The 19,293-nt window shown below is 55.3% G+C and overlaps 1 pseudogene; it reads left to right on the forward strand.

Annotated features, from left to right (window-relative positions):
• The first annotated feature begins 5,179 nt into the window (after nt 1–5,179).
• Nucleotides 5,180–5,334, forward strand: LOC128039217 (5.8S ribosomal RNA; annotated as a pseudogene).
• Nucleotides 5,335–19,293: the final 13,959 nt, after the last annotated feature.

Genomic DNA, 19,293 nt, shown 5'->3' on the forward strand with positions numbered 1-19,293 from the left:
GGATGTCTGAGAACCCACAGAGCACCATCGACAACTCTGACCCCTGTTGGTGCGGAGCGTCGGGCTAAAAAAGTGTCCTGTTTGGACATATGGAAACTAAAAAAACGTGTCCTATTTAGGACACATGTATATGCTTTGGTAGCGCATTGACCAAGTTTTTTAGCTCTTTAGGGGAAGAGACATTGGCGGCGGGGGTTATCGGGGCAATGCTCACGCCCATCGCATGCCGGGCGTCGGTGCCCCCACCACCGGTTAGGTTCGGCGGTGCTCGGCGATCCATCCGTGAGTATCCGGAATATCTGAAGTCATCATGGGTGAGTCGGTGTCTTGGGTCCCTCCCAATACCAAAGGTAGAATTCAAATATCATTATATGTTCGGTACCCAACAATGAATGAGTTGTCGGTCCCTCCCAATCCAAGGGTAGAATTCGGATAGCCAACAATGGATGAATCCTCCCGGTCCCTCCCCTTTCGCAACAAGAGCCTCCAGCACCTTGGTGGCTCGGATGTGTGGGAGCCTCAGACACCATCGGTAACCTTGATGCTTGGATGTGCGGGAGCCTCGAGGCACCATCGGCACCTTGGTGCATGGATGTCTTGGGAGCATCGGACACCATCGGCAAATTATGCCCTTGGTTGTGGGAAGCCTCGGAGACCATCGGCACCTCGGTGCTATGATGTACGGGAGCCTCGGACACTTTGTCGGCAACCTAGGCCCTTGGTCGTGCGGGAGCCTCGAGCACCATCGGTACCTTGGTGCTTGGATGTGCGGGAGCCTCGAGCACCATCGGCACCTTGGTGCATGGATGAGCGGGAGCCTTGAGCACCAAAGCTAAAGTTGGGCCCTGTTGGTGCGGGGCGTCGGGTAAAAAGTGTCCCCATTTCGGACACATGAATGTCACTGGTAGCGCATTGACCAAGTTTTTAGCTCTTTAGGGGAGGTGATATTGGCGGCGGGGGTTGTCGAGGGCGGCCCCCATGCCGTATGCGGACGTCGGTGCCCCCCCACCGCCGGTTAGGTTCGGCGGTGCTCGTGATCCGTCCGCGGTGCTCGGCGATCCGTCCGGCGGTGCTCCGTGAACCGTTCCGTAGCATAGGCCCTTAGTCGTGCGGGAGCCTCGGGCACCATCGGCACCTTGGTGCTAGGATGTCTGAGAGCCGGACACCATCGGCAAACTAAGCCCTTGGCCATGAAGGAGCCTCGGGCGCCATCGGCACCTCGGTGCCGATGTGCGGGAGCCTCGGGCACCATCGGCAACCTAGGCCCTTGGTCGTGCGGGAGCCTCGGGCACCATCGGCACCTCGGTGCTATGATGTCTGGGAGCCTCGGACCTTGTCGGCAACCTAGGCCCTTGGTCGTGCAGGGAGCCTCGAGCACCATCGGCACCTTGGTGCTTGGATGTCTGGGAACCTCGGGCACCATCGGCAACCTAGGCCCTTGGTGCGTGCGAGAGGCTCGGGCACCATCGGCAAACTAAGCCCTTGGTCGTGCGGGAGCCTCGGGCACCATCGAGAAAATAGGCCCTTGGTCGTGCGGGTGCCTCGGCCGCCATCGGCCCCTAGGTCTTTGGGATGTCGGGAGCCTCGGACACCATCGGCAAACTAGGCCCTTGGTCGTGCGGGAGCCTCGGACCTTGTCGGCAACCTAGGCCCTTGGTCGTCTGGGAGCCTCGAGCACCATCGACACCTTGGTGCTTGGATGTGCGGGAACCTCGGGCACCATCGGCAACCTAGGCCCTTGGTGGTGCGAGAGGCTCGGGCACCATCGGCAAACTAAGCCCTTGGTCGTGCGGGAGCCTCGGGCACCATCGGTAAAATAGGCCCTTTGGTGGTGCGGGGCCTCGGCCACCATCGGCACCTCGGCCCTTGGTCGTCTGGGAGCCTCGGCCACCATCGGCACCTTGGTGGCTCGGATGTCTGGGAGCCTCGGGCGACATCGGCACCTCGGTGGCTAGGATGTGCGGGAGCCTCGGACACCATCGGCAACTTGGTGCTTGGATGTGCGGGAGCCTCGGGCACCCATCGGCACCTTGGTGCACAGGATGTCTTGAGCTAAAGAAGAGTGTCGCATTTGAGACGGTCGAATGTTGCTGGTAGCATATTGTGAAGTTTTTAGCTCTTTAAGGGGTGAGATCCGCTGCCCGGCGTGCCCCTCCGAGCCGAGGTGGGGTGCGTCTAGCCCCCATGGGGTCGGGTAAATCATAGCGACTCACTGCAGGGGTGAGTCGGTCGCCGGCGGTGGTGGTAGGGGTGACAATTTTCCGGCCGGTCAAGCCGTGCCCATAGAAATGTAATAGCGACTCCAAGACCAAGTTCCTATTGGGCAAAGATCTCTTGGGGTGGCTTATGCATTGCTATGGGCTCGAGCTTGGCTTGCCCTTCGCCCGTCACGTTTAGGGGCGCCTTGTGCATCCCAAGTCGGCGACCACACGGTGCCTTGGCCTTGCCAAGCCCTTGCCGCATTGAAGCGCCGCGACCCTAGTACCAAGTCCTTTGGTGGCAGCGGCCTTTGGGGGTGTAAGTTGAGTTTGTAGGCTCGGTCTTGGCTCGACCAAGTCCGGTGGGACTTTTCCCTCGTAGTTCTCGTGCCAGCGGTTGTAGTGCGCCCTCGTTCGTTGTTCCTTCGCTCCCCTACCATTCGGTTGGGTGGGTACATTGGGCGGTGTGCGTGGGCGCTACTACTAATCATAATAGGCATATGAGTGGCGTTTTGGTTGTGTGTATTGGCGGGCTCCATGCTACTCGCATCGAGCTGTCGATCCGCACTCCTCTTCATTAAGTCCCCTTGTTATGTCGAACTCAAGGAGTGCGATCGGGATCTGTCTTTGCGTACCTAAGCGGATGGAATTATGGATGTGTTGCCGTCCCTTCTCCATCCGTGCCCTTGAGTGCGTGGTGGACCTCAATCGTGCCTTGTGTCCGAGTCGCCCCTTAAATCGGCGTGGCCTCGTCGGTGCTTTGGTGGTGCTCGATCGTGCTTCGGATCTGGAAAATATTTTTGAGAGTAGGGTTGAGGCCCTCATCTCTCGATGCCTATGCATTTGTCTCTTGACACAGACGATGCTCGTGCTCTGTTATGACCTCTTCGTAGCTCACGGGGCATGTTGAGGGCCATGCGGTCTGCGGCGTCGCGGAGAATGCTACTGGTTGATCTGCCGGTAGTCATATGCTTGTCTCAAAGATTAAGCCATGCATGTGTAAGTATGAACAAATTGATTTGTGAAGCTGCGAATGGCTCATTAAATCGATTATAGTTTGTTTGATGGTATTTGCTACTCGGATAGCAGTAGTAATTCTAGAGCTATCGTGCAACAAACCCGACTTCTGGAAGGATGCATTTATTAGATAAAAGGTCGGCGGGCTTTGCCGTTGCTCGATGATTCATGATAACTCGACGGATCGCTTACGGCCTTTGTGCGTGACGCATCATTCAAATTTACGCCTATCAACTTTCGATGGTAGGATAGTGGCCTACTATGGTGGTGACGGGTGGCGGAGAATTAGGGTTCGATTAGGAGGGAGCACGAAAGCGGCTACCACATCCAAGGAAGGCGGCGGTAGCGCAAATTACCCAATCGACACGGGGAGGTAGTGACAATAAATAACAATCTAGGGCTCTATGAGTGCAGTAATTGGAATAAGTACAATCTAAATCCTTAACGAGGATCCATTGGAGGCAAGTGCGGTGCCCGGTGGTAGCGGTAATTCCGGCTCAATAGCGTATATTTAAGTTGTTGCAGTTAAAAAGCTCGTAGTTGGACTTAGGGGTGGGTCGGCCGGTCCGCCTCACGGTGAGCACCGATGCCTTTCGTCCCTCTTGCGGCGATCTCGCTCTGGCCTTAATTGGTAGAATTCGTTCCTCGTATTTGTTACTTTGAAGAAATTAGAGTGCTCAAAGCGGGCCTACGCTTGTATACATTAGCATGGGATAACATCATAGGATTTCGATCCTATTGTGTTGGCCTTGGGATCGGAGTAATGATTAACGAGGGGACGGTCGGGGCATTACGTATTTCATAGTCGGAGGTGAAATTCTTGGATTTATGAAGGCGAACAAGCTGCGAAAGCATTTGCCAAGGATGTTTTCATTAATCAAGAGCGAAAGTTGGGGGCTCGAAGGCGATCGGATCCGTCCTAGTCTCAACCATAAGCGATCTTGAGCCGAGGATCGGCGGATGTTGCTTTTAGGACTCATGGCACCTTATGAGAAATCAAAGTCTTTGGGTTAGGGAGTATGGTGCATAAATTTGAAACTTAAAGGAATTGTGGAAGGGCACCACGAGTGGAGCTGCGGCAATTGACTCAACAGGAAACTTACGAGTCGGACATAGTAAGGATTAATGGTGAGAGCTCTTTCTTGATTCTATGGGTGGTGGTGCATGGCCGTTCTTAGTTGGTGGAAGCGATTTATGCAGTTAATTAGTTAGCGAGCGAGACCTCGACTGCTAACTAGCTACGGAGGTGATCCTCCGTGGCTAGCTCTTAGAGGACTATGGCCTTTTAGGCCAAGGAAGTTTGAGGCAATAGCAGTGCGTGATGCCCTTAGATGTTACGGGGCGCTTGCTTCTGTGATGTATTCAGCGAGTCTATAGCCTTGGCAAGCGGGCCGGGTAATCTTTGAAATTTCATCGTGATGGGGATAGATCATTGCAATTGTTGGTCTTCAGCGAGGAATTCCTAGTAGCGCGAGTCATCATTTCGCGTTGACTAAATCCACGCCCTTTGTACACACGCCCGTCGCTCCTACCGATTGAATGGTCGGTGAAGTGTTGGGATCGCGGCGGCGTGGGCGGTTATTTGCCCATGACGTCGCGAGAATCGAACCTTATCATTTAGAGGAAGGAGAAGTCGTAACAAGGTTTCCGTAGGTGAACTGCGGAAGGATCATTGTCGAAACACGCCTAGCGAGCGACCCTTGAGCGAGTTGCAAACAACACGGAGGTGGTGCGGGTGCATCCTCGCCTCTCGCCACCCGTGTCTCGGGCGGGCGGTCTCGTCGTCCCTACGCCCGTCGGGTGGGGTGAGATCTGGGATCAACCTCTTGAGGCAAAGCGAACAAACCCGTGGCGAATCGCGCCAAGGAATCGAAAGCGAAAAAAGGGCCGTCTTACAGCCGCCGCACCGTTCGCGGTGTCGGTGCTTGATGATCTTTGTTCTCTTGTGCATAAAATATCTGAGCGACTCTCGACAGCGGATATCTCGGCTCTCGCGCCGATGAAGAGCGTGGCGAAATCACGATACTTGGTGTGAATGCGAGAATCCGTGAACCATCGAGTCTTTGAGCATAAGTTGCGCCCCAAGCCATTAGGCGAGAGACACGTCTGCTGGGTGTCACGCATCGTCGCCCCATCCAACCATGAGCCCTCGAGCCTCGGTTGGACCATGCGGAAATTGGCCTCCGTGCGCTCCGGCCGGCGGTTGGCCTAAATTCGAGTCCTCGGCGACATCATCGTCATGACGATCGGTGGTAATCTTGTAAGCAACCTCGTTGGTCGTCGTGGCGTCCGTCGTCGAGACCCTTGAACCCTTCGGCATCGCAAGGGCGGTGCTCGCATCGCGACCCAGTCGGCGGGATTACCGTGAGTTTAAGCATATCAATAAGCGGAGGAAAAAAACTTACGAGATTCCCCTAGTAGCAATGGCGAGCAGGAAAAGCCCGGCTTGAGAATCGGTCGCCATCGGCGTCCAATTGTAGTCTGGAGAAGCGTCCTCGGTGACGGACCGGGCCCAAGTCCCTGGAAAGAAGCGCGGGAAGGTGAGCCCGTCGTGCGGACCTGTCGCGCTCCAGTGACATTTGTCTCTGAGTCGGGTTGTTTGGGAATCTGACCCTAATCGGCGGTAAATTCCGTCAAGGCTAAATCTGGCGAGAGGCAGATGGCGAACAAATCTGCATGAGGAAAGATGAAAAGGACTTTGAAAAGAGAGTCAAAGTGCTTGAAATTGTCGGGAGGAAGCGGATGGGGGCGGCGATGCGCCCGGTCGGATGTGGGCAGCGAGGCCGTCCGCCGTCGGCTTCAGGCGTGGACCGGCCTTGGTCGTGGCGGCGGCCCAAGCCGGGCCTTTGATCGCCCGTGGAGGCGTCGTCGCCTCGATCGTGGGATTGACCGCGCGCCGCCTCGGCGTGCTTGGCACTGCGTGCTCGGGCGTCGACTGCGGGCTCCCATTCGGCCCGTCTTGAAACACGGACCAAAGTCGACATGTGTGCGAGTCAGCGGGCTAGAAAACCCGTAAAGGCGCAAGGAAGGCGATTGGCGGGATCCTCGCGGGTGCCGCCGACCGACCTTGATCTTCGAGAAGGGTTGGTGAGAGCATGCTGTCGGGACGAAAGATGGTGAACTATGCTGGCGGGCGAAGCGGAGAAACTCTGGTGGAGGCCCATGGCGATCTTGACGATGCAAATCGTTAAATCGACTTGGGTATAGAGGCGAAAGACTAATCGAGCCGTCTAGTAGTGGTTCCTCAGAAGTTTCCCTCGGGATATTTGGAGCCCTTAGCGAGTTCTGTCGGGTAAAGCCAATGATTAGAGGCATCGAGGCATAGCGCCCTCGACCTATTCTCAAACTTTAAATAGGTAGGGCGGTGGGGTGCCCGTTGAGCAGCGCCACAGAATCGAGCTCAAGTGGGCCATTTTGGTAGCGAGGCTGGCGTCTTGGGATGAGCAGGAGCCGGGTTCTGGTGCCCAGCTGGCGCTAACCTAGAACCCACAAAGGGTGTTGGTCGATTAAGGCAAGCGGGGCGGTGGTCATGGAAGTGAAATCCGCTAAGAGTGTGTAACAACTCACTGCCGAATCAACTAGCCCGAAAATGGATGGCGCTTAAGCGCGACCTATCCCGGCCCGTCGGGGCAAGGGCGAGCCCCGATGAGTAGGAGGCGGTGGTCGTCATATAAAACGAGGCCTTGAGCAGGCGGAGGCGGCCGTCGGTCTGAGATCTTGGTGGTAGTAGCAAATATTCAAATGAGAACTTTGAAGGCGAAGAGGGAAAGGTTCCATGTGAGCGGCACTTGCACATGGGTTAGTCGATCCTAAGAGGCGGGGAAGCCGTCCAAGCAGTAGCGATCAATGTGAGCTTGAGGAATCGGGTTAAAATTCTGAGCAAGGACCTTTGGTGGCAACAGCGTTAAAGTCCGGAGGCGTCGGCGGGGGCCTCGGGAAGAGTTATCTTTTACATTTAACGGCTGCCCACCACAGAAGCAGCTCGGTAGGAGGTAGATCAATGGCCGGAAAAACACCTGCGTCGCGTGGTGTCGGTCGCCCGTGACCTTGAAAATCCGGAGGACCGAGTGCCGTCCGCGCCGGTCGTACTCATAACGCATCGGTCTCAAGGTGAGCGACCTACGGTCAATGGAACAATGTAGGCAAGGAAGTCGGCAAAATGGATCCGTAACCTCGGGAAAAGGATTGGCTCGAGAAATTTGAGCACGGGGTCCCGATCCGAACCGTCATTCTTAGGCGCCTTTGCTCGGCTGCTCCATGGCGAGGCGGGTCGCCAGCGTCTTGGCCGAGAGACAATGAGGAGCAGCTCCCTCGGGGCCTTCCGGCGACGAGCGGTCGACTTCGAGGCTGAAATGCGGACAAGGGAATCCATTGTTTAATTAAAACAAAGCATTGCGATGGTCCTGCGGATGCTCACGCAATGTGATTTACGCTTGATGCTCACGAATGTCAAAGTGAAGAAATTCAACCAAGCGGCGGAGTAAGCGGCGGGAGTAACTATGACTCTCTTAAGGTAGCCAAATGCCTCGTCATCTAATTAGTAGTGGCGCATGAATGGATTAACGAGATTCCCCTTGTCACATCTACTATCCGGTGAAACCACGACCAAAGGAGCGGGCTTGGCGAGAATCGTGAGGAAAGAAGACCTGTTGAGCTTGACTCTAGTCGACTTTGTGAAATGACTTGAGAGGTGTAGGATAAGTGGGAGCTCTCGGTGAAATTGAAATACCACTACTTTTAACGTTATTTTACTTATTAGTGAATCGGATGAGAGCCTGCCCTCTTTTTGGACCCAAAGGCGGCTTGGGTGGCCGATCAGCGGAAGACATTGTCGGTGGGGAGTTTGGTGAGGCGGCACATCATTAAAGATACTTGGTGTCCTAAGATGAGCTCAGCGAGCAGAAATCTCGTGTGGAACAAAAGGGTAAAAGCTCGTTTGATTACGATTTCGTCTGAATCTGAGCAGTGAAAGCGTGGCCTATCGATCCTTTAGACCTTGAATTTGAAGCTAGAGGTGTCGGAAAAGTTACCACGAGGATAAGCGGCTTGTGGCGATAGCGTTCATAGCGGCGTTGCTTTTGATCCTTGATGTCGGCTCTTCCTATCATTGTGAAGCGAAATTCACCAAGTGTTGGATTGTTCACCCACCAATAGGGAGCGTGAAATTTGGGTTTAGGCCGTCGTGAGGCAGGTTAGTTTACCCTCTTGATGGCAGCGTCGCAATAGTAATTCAACCTAATCGAGAGAGGCAGTTGATTCGCACAATTGGTCATCGGCGCTTGGTTGAAAAGCGATGTGTGAAGCTACCGTCTTGTTGGATTATGGTGAACGCCTCTAAGTCGAATCCGGGCTAGAAGCGACATACAGCGCCCGTCGCCCGATTGCCGACCAGCGATGGGGCCTCTGGCCCCAAAGACGCGCGTGTCGTGGAGTGCGTGACATGGCGGACAAGTCATGGCGCCTCCTGGGCGTAATTCCCACCGGCGGCGGGTAGAATCCTTCTGGGCGACTTAAATCTGTGACGGGGTATTGTAAGTGGCGAGTGGCCTTCTTGCCACGATCCTTGAGATTGACCCTTTGTCGCCCGATTAAATCCCTCCCTATCGCCTATCCCATCCCCCTAGTTACATTGCGACCTACCACAGGGTCCCCGGTGGGGACTTAGTGTAAGGAGTTAGTTAAACACTGGCCGTGCCGCCCCCCCGTGGAACATGGCTGTGAGGGGCCTTTCTTTGGTCTGGTGCGGCTCCCCCCCATTGGTGACTCAGGGGACTTGTTCAATTTTACGCCCCATCGTGCCATGTTTCATGGACCCAACATTGACTTCTTGTATTTGTTTTGGGCCAGCAGCAAAATCTTGATTAAAAACACTAAGTCACTAAGTGGAATAAGCGGCACAAAAAAGCATCCCGTTTGGACATGTGGGGAGCTCCCCTTGTCGGCACCTTAGTGCCTCGGATGTCTGAGAACCCACGAGCACCATCGACAACTCTGACCCCTGTTGGTGCGGAGCGTCGGGCTAAAAAAGTGTCCTGTTTGGACATATGGAAACTAAAAAAACGTGTCCTATTTGAGGACACATGTATATACTTTGGTAGCGCATTGACCAAGTTTTTAGCTCTTTAGGGGAAGAGACATTGGCGGCGGGGGTTATCGGGGCAATGCTCACGCCCATCGCATGCCGGGCGTCGGTGCCCCCACCACCGGTTAGGTTCGGCGGTGCTCAAGCGATCCATCCGCGAGTATCCGGAATATCTGAAGTCATCATGGGTGAGTCGGTGTCTTGGGTCCCTCCCAATACCAAGGTAGAATTCAAATATCATTATATGTTCGGTACCCAACAATGAATGAGTTGTCGGTCCCTCCCAATCCAAGGGTAGAATTCGGATAGCCAACAATGGATGAATCCTCCGGTCCCTCCCTTCGCAACAAGAGCCTCCGGCACCTTGGTGGCTCGGATGTGTGGGAGCCTCGGACACCATCGGTAACCTTGATGCTTGGATGTGCGGGAGCCTCGAGGCACCATCGGCACCTTGGTGCATGGATGTCTTGGGAGCATCGGACACCATCGGCAAATTATGCCCTTGGTTGTGGGAAGCCTCGGAGACCATCGGCACCTCGGTGCTATGATGTACGGGAGCCTCGGACACTGTCGGCAACCTAGGCCCTTGGTCGTGCGGGAGCCTCGAGCACCATCGGTACCTTGGTGCTTGGATGTGCGGGAGCCTCGAGCACCATCGGCACCTTGGTGCATGGATGAGCGGGAGCCTTGAGCACCAAAGCTAAAGTTGGGCCCCTGTTGGTGCGGGAGCGTCGGGTAAAAAAGTGTCCCCATTTCAGACACATGAATGTCACCTGGTAGCGCATTGACCAAGTTTTTTTAGCTCTTTAGGGGGGAGGTGATATTGGCGGGCGGGGGTTGTCGAGGGCACGGCCCATGCCGTATGCGGACGTCGGTGCCCCCCACCGCCGGTTAGGTTCGGCGGTGCTCGCGATCCGTCGGCGGTGCTCGGCGATCCGTCCGGCGGTGCTCCGTGAACCGTTCGTAGCATAGGCCCTTAGTCGTGCGGGAGCCTCGGGCACCATCGGCACCTTGGTGCTAGGATGTCTGAGAGCCGGACACCATCGGCAAACTAAGCCCTTGGCCATGAAGGAGCCTCGGGCGCCATCGGCACCTCGGTGCCGATGTGCGGGAGCCTCGGGCACCATCGGCAACCTAGGCCCTTGGTCGTGCGGGAGCCTCGGGCACCATCGGCACCTCGGTGCTATGATGTGCGGGAGCCTCGGACACTGTCGGCAACCTAGGCCCTTGGTCGTGCGGGAGCCTCGAGCACCATCGGCACCTTGGTGCTTGGATGTGCGGGAACCTCGGGCACCATCGGCAACCTAGGCCCTTGGTCGTGCGAGAGGCTCGGGCACCATCGGCAAACTAAGCCCTTGGTCGTGCGGGAGCCTCGGGCACCATCGAGAAAATAGGCCCTTGGTCGTGCGGGTGCCTCGGCCGCCATCGGCCCCTAGGTCCTTGGGATGTCGGGAGCCTCGGACACCATCGGCAAACTAGGCCCTTGGTCGTGCGGGAGCCTCGGACACTGTCGGCAACCTAGGCCCTTGGTCGTGCGGGAGCCTCGAGCACCATCGACACCTTGGTGCTTGGATGTGCGGGAACCTCGGGCACCATCGGCAACCTAGGCCCTTGGTCGTGCGAGAGGCTCGGGCACCATCGGCAAACTAAGCCCTTGGTCGTGCGGGAGCCTCGGGCACCATCGGTAAAATAGGCCCTTGGTCGTGCGGGGGCCTCGGCCACCATCGGCACCTCGGCCCTTGGTCGTGCGGGAGCCTCGGGCAGCATCGGCACCTCGGTGGCTAGGATGTGCGGGAGCCTCGGACACCATCGGCAACTTGGTGCTTGGATGTGCGGGAGCCTCGGGCACCCATCGGCACCTTGGTGCACAGGATGTCTTGAGCTAAAGAAGAGTGTCGCATTTGAGACGGTCGAATGTTGCTGGTAGCATATTGTGAAGTTTTTAGCTCTTTAAGGGGTGAGATCCGCTGCCCGGCGTGCCCCCCTCGAGCCGAGGTGGGGTGCGTCTAGCCCCCATGGGGTCGGGTAAATCATAGCGACTCACTGCAGGGGTGAGTCGGTCGCCGGCGGTGGTGGCGGGGTGACAATTTCCGGCCGGTCAAGCCGTGCCCATAGAAATGTAATAGCGACTCCAAGACCAAGTTCCTATTGGGCAAAGATCTCTTGGGGTGGCTTATGCATTGCTATGGGCTCGAGCTTGGCTTGCCCTTCGCCCCCGTCACGTTTAGGGGCGCCTTGTGCATCCCAAGTCGGCGACCACACGGTGCCTTGGCCTTGCCAAGCCCTTGCCGCATTGAAGCGCGCGACCCTAGTACCAAGTCCTTTTGGCAGCGGCCTTTGGGGGTGTAAGTTGAGTTTGTAGGCTCGGTCTTGGCTCGACCAAGTCCGGTGGGACTTTTCCCTCGTAGTTCTCGTGCCAGCGGTTGTAGTGCGCCCTCGTTCGTTGTTCCTTCGCTCCCCTACCATTCGGTTGGGTGGGCATTGGGCGGTGTCGTGGGCGCTACTACTAATCATAATAGGCATATGAGTGGCGTTTTGGTTGTGTGTATTGGCGGGCTCCATGCTACTCGCATCGAGCTGTCGATCCGCACTCCTCTTCATTAAGTCCCCTTGTTGTGTCGAACTCAAGGAGTGCGATCGGGATCTGTCTTTGCGTACCTAAGCGGATGGAATTATGGATGTGTTGCCGTCCCTTCTCCATCCGTGCCCTTGAGTGCGTGGTGGACCTCAATCGTGCCTTGTGTCGAGTCGCCCCTTAAATCGGCGTGGCCTCGTCGGTGCTTTGGTGCTCGATCGTGCTTCGGATCTGGAAAATATTTTTGAGAGTAGGGTTGAGGCCCTCATCTCTCGATGCCTATGCATTTGTCTCTTGACACAGACGATGCTCGTGCTCTGTTATGACCTCTTCGTAGCTCACGGGGCATGTTGAGGGCCATGCGGTGCCGGCGTCGCGGAGAATGCTACTGGTTGATCTGCCGGTAGTCATATGCTTGTCTCAAAGATTAAGCCATGCATGTGTAAGTATGAACAAATTGATTTGTGAAGCTGCGAATGGCTCATTAAATCGATTATAGTTTGTTTGATGGTATTTGCTACTCGGATAGCAGTAGTAATTCTAGAGCTATCGTGCAACAAACCCGACTTCTGGAAGGATGCATTTATTAGATAAAAAAAGGTCGGCGGGCTTTGCCGTTGCTCGATGATTCATGATAACTCGACGGATCATACGGCCTTTGTGCGTGACGCATCATTCAAATTTACGCCTATCAACTTTCGATGGTAGGATAGTGGCCTACTATGGTGGTGACGGGTGGCGGAGAATTAGGGTTCGATTAGGAGGGAGCACGAAAGCGGCTACCACATCCAAGGAAAGGCGGCGGTAGCGCAAATTACCCAATCGACACGGGGAGGTAGTGACAATAAATAACAATCTGGGCTCTATGAGTGCAGTAATTGGAATAGTACAATCTAAATCCCTTAACGAGGATCCATTGGAGGGCAAATGCGGTGCCCGTGACATGGTAATTCCGGCTCAATAGCGTATATTTAAGTTGTTGCAGTTAAAAAGCTCGTAGTTGGACTTAGGGGTGGGTCGGCCGGTCCGCCTCACGGTGAGCACCGATGCTGCTCGTCCCTCTTGCGGCGATCGCTCTGGCCTTAATTGGCGGGTCGTTCCTCGTATTTGTTACTTTGAAGAAATTAGAGTGCTCAAGCGAGGCCTACGCTTGTATACATTAGCATGGGATAACATCATAGGATTTCGATCCTATTGTGTTGGCCTTGGGATCGGAGTAATGATTAACGAGGGACGGTCGGGGCATTCGTATTTCATAGTCGGAGGTGAAATTCTTGGATTTATGAAGGCGAACAAGCTGAAAGCATTTGCCAAGGATGTTTTCATTAATCAGAGCGAAAGTTGGGGGCTCGAAGGCGATCGGATACCGTCCTAGTCTCAACCATAAGCGATCTTGAGCCGAGGATCGGCGGATGTTGCTTTTAGGACTCATGGCACCTTATGAAATCAAAGTCTTTGGGTTAGGGAGTATGGTGCATAAAATTTGAAACTTAAAGGAATTGTGGAAGGGCACCACGAGTGGAGCTGCGGCAATTGACTCAACAGGGAAACTTACGAGTCGGACATAGTAAGGATTAATGGTGAGAGCTCTTTCTTGATTCTATGGGTGGTGGTGCATGGCCGTTCTTAGTTGGTGGAAGCGATTTATGCAGTTAATTAGTTAGCGAGCGAGACCTCGACTGCTAACTAGCTACGGAGGTGATCCTCGTGGCTAGCTCTTAGAGGACTATGGCCTTTTAGGCCAAGGAAGTTTGAGGCAATAGCAGTGCGTGATGCCCTTAGATGTTACGGGCGCCGCGCTTCTGCTGATGTATTCAGCGAGTCTATAGCCTTGGTAAGCGGGCCGGGTAATCTTTGAAATTTCATCGTGATGGGGATAGATCATTGCAATTGTTGGTCTTCAGCGAGGAATTCCTAGTAGCGCGAGTCATCATTTCGCGTTGACTAAATCCACGCCCTTTGTACACCGCCCGTCGCTCCTACCGATTGAATGGTCGGTGAAGTGTTGGGATCGCGGCGGCGTGGGCGGTTCGCTGCCCCATGACGTCGCGAAGAAGTCGAACCTTATCATTTAGAGGAAGGAGAAGTCGTAACAAGGTTTCCGTAGGTGAACTGCGGAAGGATCATTGTCGAAACACGCCTAGCGAGCGACCCTTGAGCGAGTTGCAAACAACACGGAGGTGGTGCGGGTGCATCCTCGCCTCTCGCCACCCGTGTCTCGGGCGGCCGGTCTCGTCGTCCCTACGCCCGTCGGGTGGGGTGAGATCTGGGATCAACCTCTTGAGGCAAAGCGAACAAACCCCGCGCGAATCGCGCCAAGGAATCGAAAGCGAAAAAAGGGGCCGTCTTACAGCGCGCGCGCCGTTCGCGGTGTCGGTGCTTGATGATCTTTGTTCTCTTGTGCATAAAATATCTGAGCGACTCTCGACAGCGGATATCTCGGCTCTCGCGCCGATGAAGAGCGTGGCGAAATCGATACTTGGTGTGAATGCGAGAATCCGTGAACCATCGAGTCTTTGAGCATAAGTTGCGCCCCAAGCCATTAGGTAGAGACACGTCTGCTGGGTGTCACGCATCGTCGCCCCATCCAACCATGAGCCCTCGAGCCTCGGTTGGACATGGCGGAAATTGGCCTCCGTGCGCTCCACGGCCGGCGGTTGGCCTAAATTCGAGTCCTCGGCGACATCATCGTCATGACGATCGGTGGTAATCTTGTAAGCAACCTCGTTGGTCGTCTTGGCGTCCGTCGTCGAGACCCTTGAACCCTTCGGCATCGCAAGGGCGGTGCTCGCATCGCGACCCAGTCGGCGGGATTACCGTGAGTTTAAGCATATCAATAAGCGGAGGAAAAAAAACTTACGAGATTCCCCTAGTAGCAATGGCGAGCAGGAAAAGCCCGGCTTGAGAATCGGTCGCCATCGGCGTCCAATTGTAGTCTGGAGAAGCGTCCTCGGTGACGGACCGGGCCCAAGTCCCACTGAAAAAGCGCGGAGAGGTGAAACCCGTCGTGCGGACCTGTCGCTGCACCAGTACATCTCTGAGTCGGGTTGTTTGGGAATCTGACCCTAATCGGCGGTAAATTCCGTCAAAGGCTAAATCTGGCGAGAGGCAGATGGCGAACAAATCTGCATGAGGAAAGATGAAAAGGACTTTGAAAAGAGAGTCAAAGTGCTTGAAATTGTCGGGAGGAAGCGGATGGGGGCGGCGATGCGCCCGGTCGGATGTGGAGCAGCGAGGCCGTCCGCCGATCGGCTTCAGGCGTGGACCGGCTTGGTCGTGGCGGCCCAAGCCGGGCCTTTGATCGCCCGTGGAGGCGTCGTCGCCTCGATCGTGGGATTCGGACCGCGCCGCCTCGGCGTGCCCGGCACTGCGTGCTCGGGCGTCGACTGCGGGCTCCCATTCGGCCCGTCTTGAAACACGGACCAAAAGTCGACATGTGTGCGAGTCAGCGGGCTAGAAAACCCGTAAAGCGCAAGGAAGGCGATTGGCGGGATCCCTCGCGGGTGCCGCCGGCCGACCTTGATCTTCGAGAAGGGTTGGTGAGAGCATGCTGTCGGGACGAAAGATGGTGAACTATGCTGGCGGGCGAAGCGGAGAAACTCTGGTGGAGGCCATGGCGATCTTGACGATGCAAATCGTTAAATCGACTTGGGTATAGAGGCGAAAGACTAATCGAGCCGTCTAGTAGGTGGTTCCTCGAAGTTTCCCTCGGGATATTTGGAGCCCTTAGCGAGTTCTGTCGGGTAAAGCCAATGATTAGAGGCATCGAGGCATAGCGCCCTCGACCTATTCTCAAACTTTAAATAGGTAGGGCCGGTAGTGGTGCGCCGTTGAGCAGCGCCACGGAATCGAGCTCAAGTGGGCCATTTTGGTAGCGAGGCTGGCGTCTTGGGATGAGCAGGAGCCGGGTTCTGGTGCCCAGCTAGCGCTAACCTAGAACCCACAAAGGGTGTTGGTCGATTAAGGCAAGCGGGGCGGTGGTCATGGAAGTGAAATCCGCTAAGAGTGTGTAACAACTCACTGCCGAATCAACTAGCCCGAAAATGGATGGCGCTTAAGCGCGCGACCTATCCGCCCGTCGGGGCAAGGGCGAGCCCGATGAGTAGGAGGCGCGGCGGTCGCCATAAAACCGAAGCCTTGAGCAGGCGGAGGCGGCCGTCGGTCTGCGAGATCTTGGTGGTAGTAGCAAATATTCAAATGAGAACTTTGAAGGCGAAGAGGGAAAGGTTCCATGTGAGCGGCACTTGCACATGGGTTAGTCGATCCTAAGAGGCGGGGAAGCCGTCCGACAGTAGCGATCGTAGCCTTGAGCTTGAGGAATCGGGTTAAAATTCTGAGCAAGGACCTTGGCGGTGGCAACAGCGTTAGGGAGTCCGGAGGCGTCGGCGGGGGCCTCGGGAAGAGTTATCTTTTACATTTAACGGCTGCCCACCACAGAAGCAGCTCGGTAGGAGGTAGAGATCAATGGCCGGAAGAGCACCGCTGCGTCGCGTGGTGTCGGTCGCCCGTGACCTTGAAAATCCGGAGGACCAGAGTGCCGTCCGCGCCGGTCGTACTCATAACGCATCAGTCTCAAGGTGAGCGACCTACGGTCAATGGAACAATGTAGGCAAGGAAGTCGGCAAAATGGATCCGTAACCTCGGGAAAAGGATTGGCTCGAGAAATTTGAGCACGGGGTCCCGATCCGAACCGTCATTCTTAGGCGCCTTTGCTCATTGCTCCATGGCGAGGCGGTCGCCAGCGTGCCGGCCGAGAGACGGTGATGAGCAGCTCCCTCGGGGCCTTCCGAGGCGACGAACGGTCGACTTCGAGGCTGAAATGCGGACAAGGGAATCCATTGTTTAATTAAAACAAAGCATTGCGATGGTCCTGCGGATGCTCACGCAATGTGATTTACGCGATGCTCACGAATGTCAAAGTGAAGAAATTCAACCAAGCGGCGGGTAAGCGGCGGGAGTAACTATGACTCTCTTAAGGTAGCCAAATGCCTCGTCATCTAATTAGTAGCGCATGAATGGATTAACGAGATTCCCCTTGTCACATCTACTATCCGGTGAAACCACGACCAAGGAGCGGGCTTGGCGAGAATCGTGAGGAAAGAAGACCTGTTGAGCTTGACTCTAGTCCGACTTTGTGAAATGACTTGAGAGGTGTAGGATAAGTGGGAGCTCTCGGTGAAATTGAAATACCACTACTTTTAACGTTATTTTACTTATTAGTGAATCGGGATGAGGCCACGGCCCCTCTTTTTGGACCCAAGGCGGCTTGTTGGCCGATCGAGCGGAAGACATTGTCGGTGGGGAGTTTGGTGAGGCGGCACATCATGTTAAAGATAGCGGTGTCCTAAGATGAGCTCAACGAGCAATCTCGTGTGGAACAAAAGGGTAAAAGCTCGTTTGATTACGATTTCCGGTCTGAATCTGAACCAGTGAAAGCGTGGCCTATCGATCCTTTAGACCTTGAATTTGAAGCTAGAGGTGTCGGAAAAGTTACCACGAGGGATAAGCGGCTTGTGGCGATAGCGTTCATAGCGGCGTTGCTTTTGATCCTTGATGTCGGCTCTTCCTATCATTGTGAAGCGAAATTCACCAAGTGTTGGATTGTTCACCCACCAATAGGGAGCGTGGTGGGTTTAGGCCGTCGTGAGGCAGGTTAGTTTACCCTCTTGATGGCAGCGTCGCAATAGTAATTCAACCTAATCGAGAGAGGCAGTTGATTCGCACAATTGGTCATCGCGCTTGGTTGAAAAGCGATGTGTGAAGCTACCGTCTTGTTGGATTATGGTGAGCGCCTCTAAGTCGAATCCGGGCTAGAAGCGACATGCGCCCGTCGCCCGATTGCCGACCAGCGATGGGGCCTCTGGCCCCAAGACGCGTGTAAATGAGTCGTGACATGGCGGACAAGTCATGGCGCCTCCTGGGCGTAATTCCCCCGGCGGCGGGTAGAATCCTTCGGAGCGACTTAAATCTGTGACGGGGTATTGTAAGTGGCGAGTGGCCTTCTTGCCACGATCCTTGAATTGACCCTTTGTAAAGCCGATTAAGTCCCTCCCTATCGCCTATCCCATCCCCCTAGTTACATTGCGACCCTACCACAGGGTCCCCGGTGGGGACTTAGTGTAAGGAGTTAGTTAAACACTGGCCGTGCCGCCCCCCCGTGGAACATGGCTGTGGGGCCTTTCTTTGGTCTTGGTGCCGGCTCCCCATTGGTGACTCAGGGGACTTGTTCAATTTTACGCCCCATCGTGCCATGTTTCATGGACCCAACATTGACTTCTTGTATTTGTTTTGGGCCAGACAAAATCTTGATTAAAAACACTAAGTCACTAAGTGGAATAAGCGGCACAAAAAAGCATCCCCCTGTTGGTGCGGAGCGTCGGGCTAAAAAAGTGTCCTGTTTGGACATATGGAAACTAAAAAAAGCGTGTCCCTATTTGGACACATGTATATCGCTGGTAGCGCATTGACCAAGTTTTTTAGCTCTTTAGGGGAAGAGACATTGGCGGCGGGGGTTATCGGGGCAATGCTCACGCCCATCGCATGCAGGCGTCGGTGCCCCCACCACCGGTTAGGTTCGGCGGTGCTCGGCGATCCATCCGTGAGGTATCCGGAATATCTGAAGTCATCATGGGTGAGTCGGTGTGCCGGGTCCCTCCCCAATACCAAAGGTAGAATTCAAATATCATTATATGTTCGGTACCCAACAATGAATGAGTTGTCCCGGTCCCTCCCCAATCCAAGGGTAGAATTCGGATAGCCAACAATGGATGAATCCTCCCGGTCCCTCCCCTTTCGCAACAAGAGCCTCCAGCACCTTGGTGGCTCGGATGTGTGGGAGCCTCAGACACCATCGGTAACCTTGATGCTTGGATGTGCGGGAGCCTCGAGCACCATCGGCACCTTGGTGCATGGATGTCGGGAGCATCGGACACCATCGGCAAATTATGCCCTTGGTTGTGGGAAGCCTCGGAGACCATCGGCACCTCGGTGCTATGATGTACGGGAGCCTCGGACCTTTGTCGGCAACCTAGGCCCTTGGTGCGTGCAGGGAGCCTCGAGGCACCATCGGTACCTTGGTGCTTGGATGTGCGGGAGCCTCGAGCACCATCGGCACCTTGGTGCATGGATGAGCGGGAGCCTTGAGCACCAAAGCTAAAGTTGGGCCCCTGTTGGTGCGGGAGCGTCGGGTAAAAAAAGTGTCCCCATTTCAGACACATGAATGTCACCTGGTAGCGCATTGACCAAGTTTTTTTAGCTCTTTAGGGGGGAGGTGATATTGGCGGCGGGGGTTGTCGAGGCACGGCCCCCGTCCGGCGGTGCTCCGCGATCCGTCCGGCGGTGCTCCGTGAACCGTTCGATAGCATAGGCCCTTAGTCGTCGCGGGAGCCTCGGGCACCATCGGCACCTTGGTGCTAGGATGT

This window comes from Gossypium raimondii, unplaced genomic scaffold (assembly GCF_025698545.1).
Source record: "Gossypium raimondii isolate GPD5lz unplaced genomic scaffold, ASM2569854v1 Contig00350, whole genome shotgun sequence".
NCBI lineage: Eukaryota > Viridiplantae > Streptophyta > Magnoliopsida > Malvales > Malvaceae > Gossypium > Gossypium raimondii.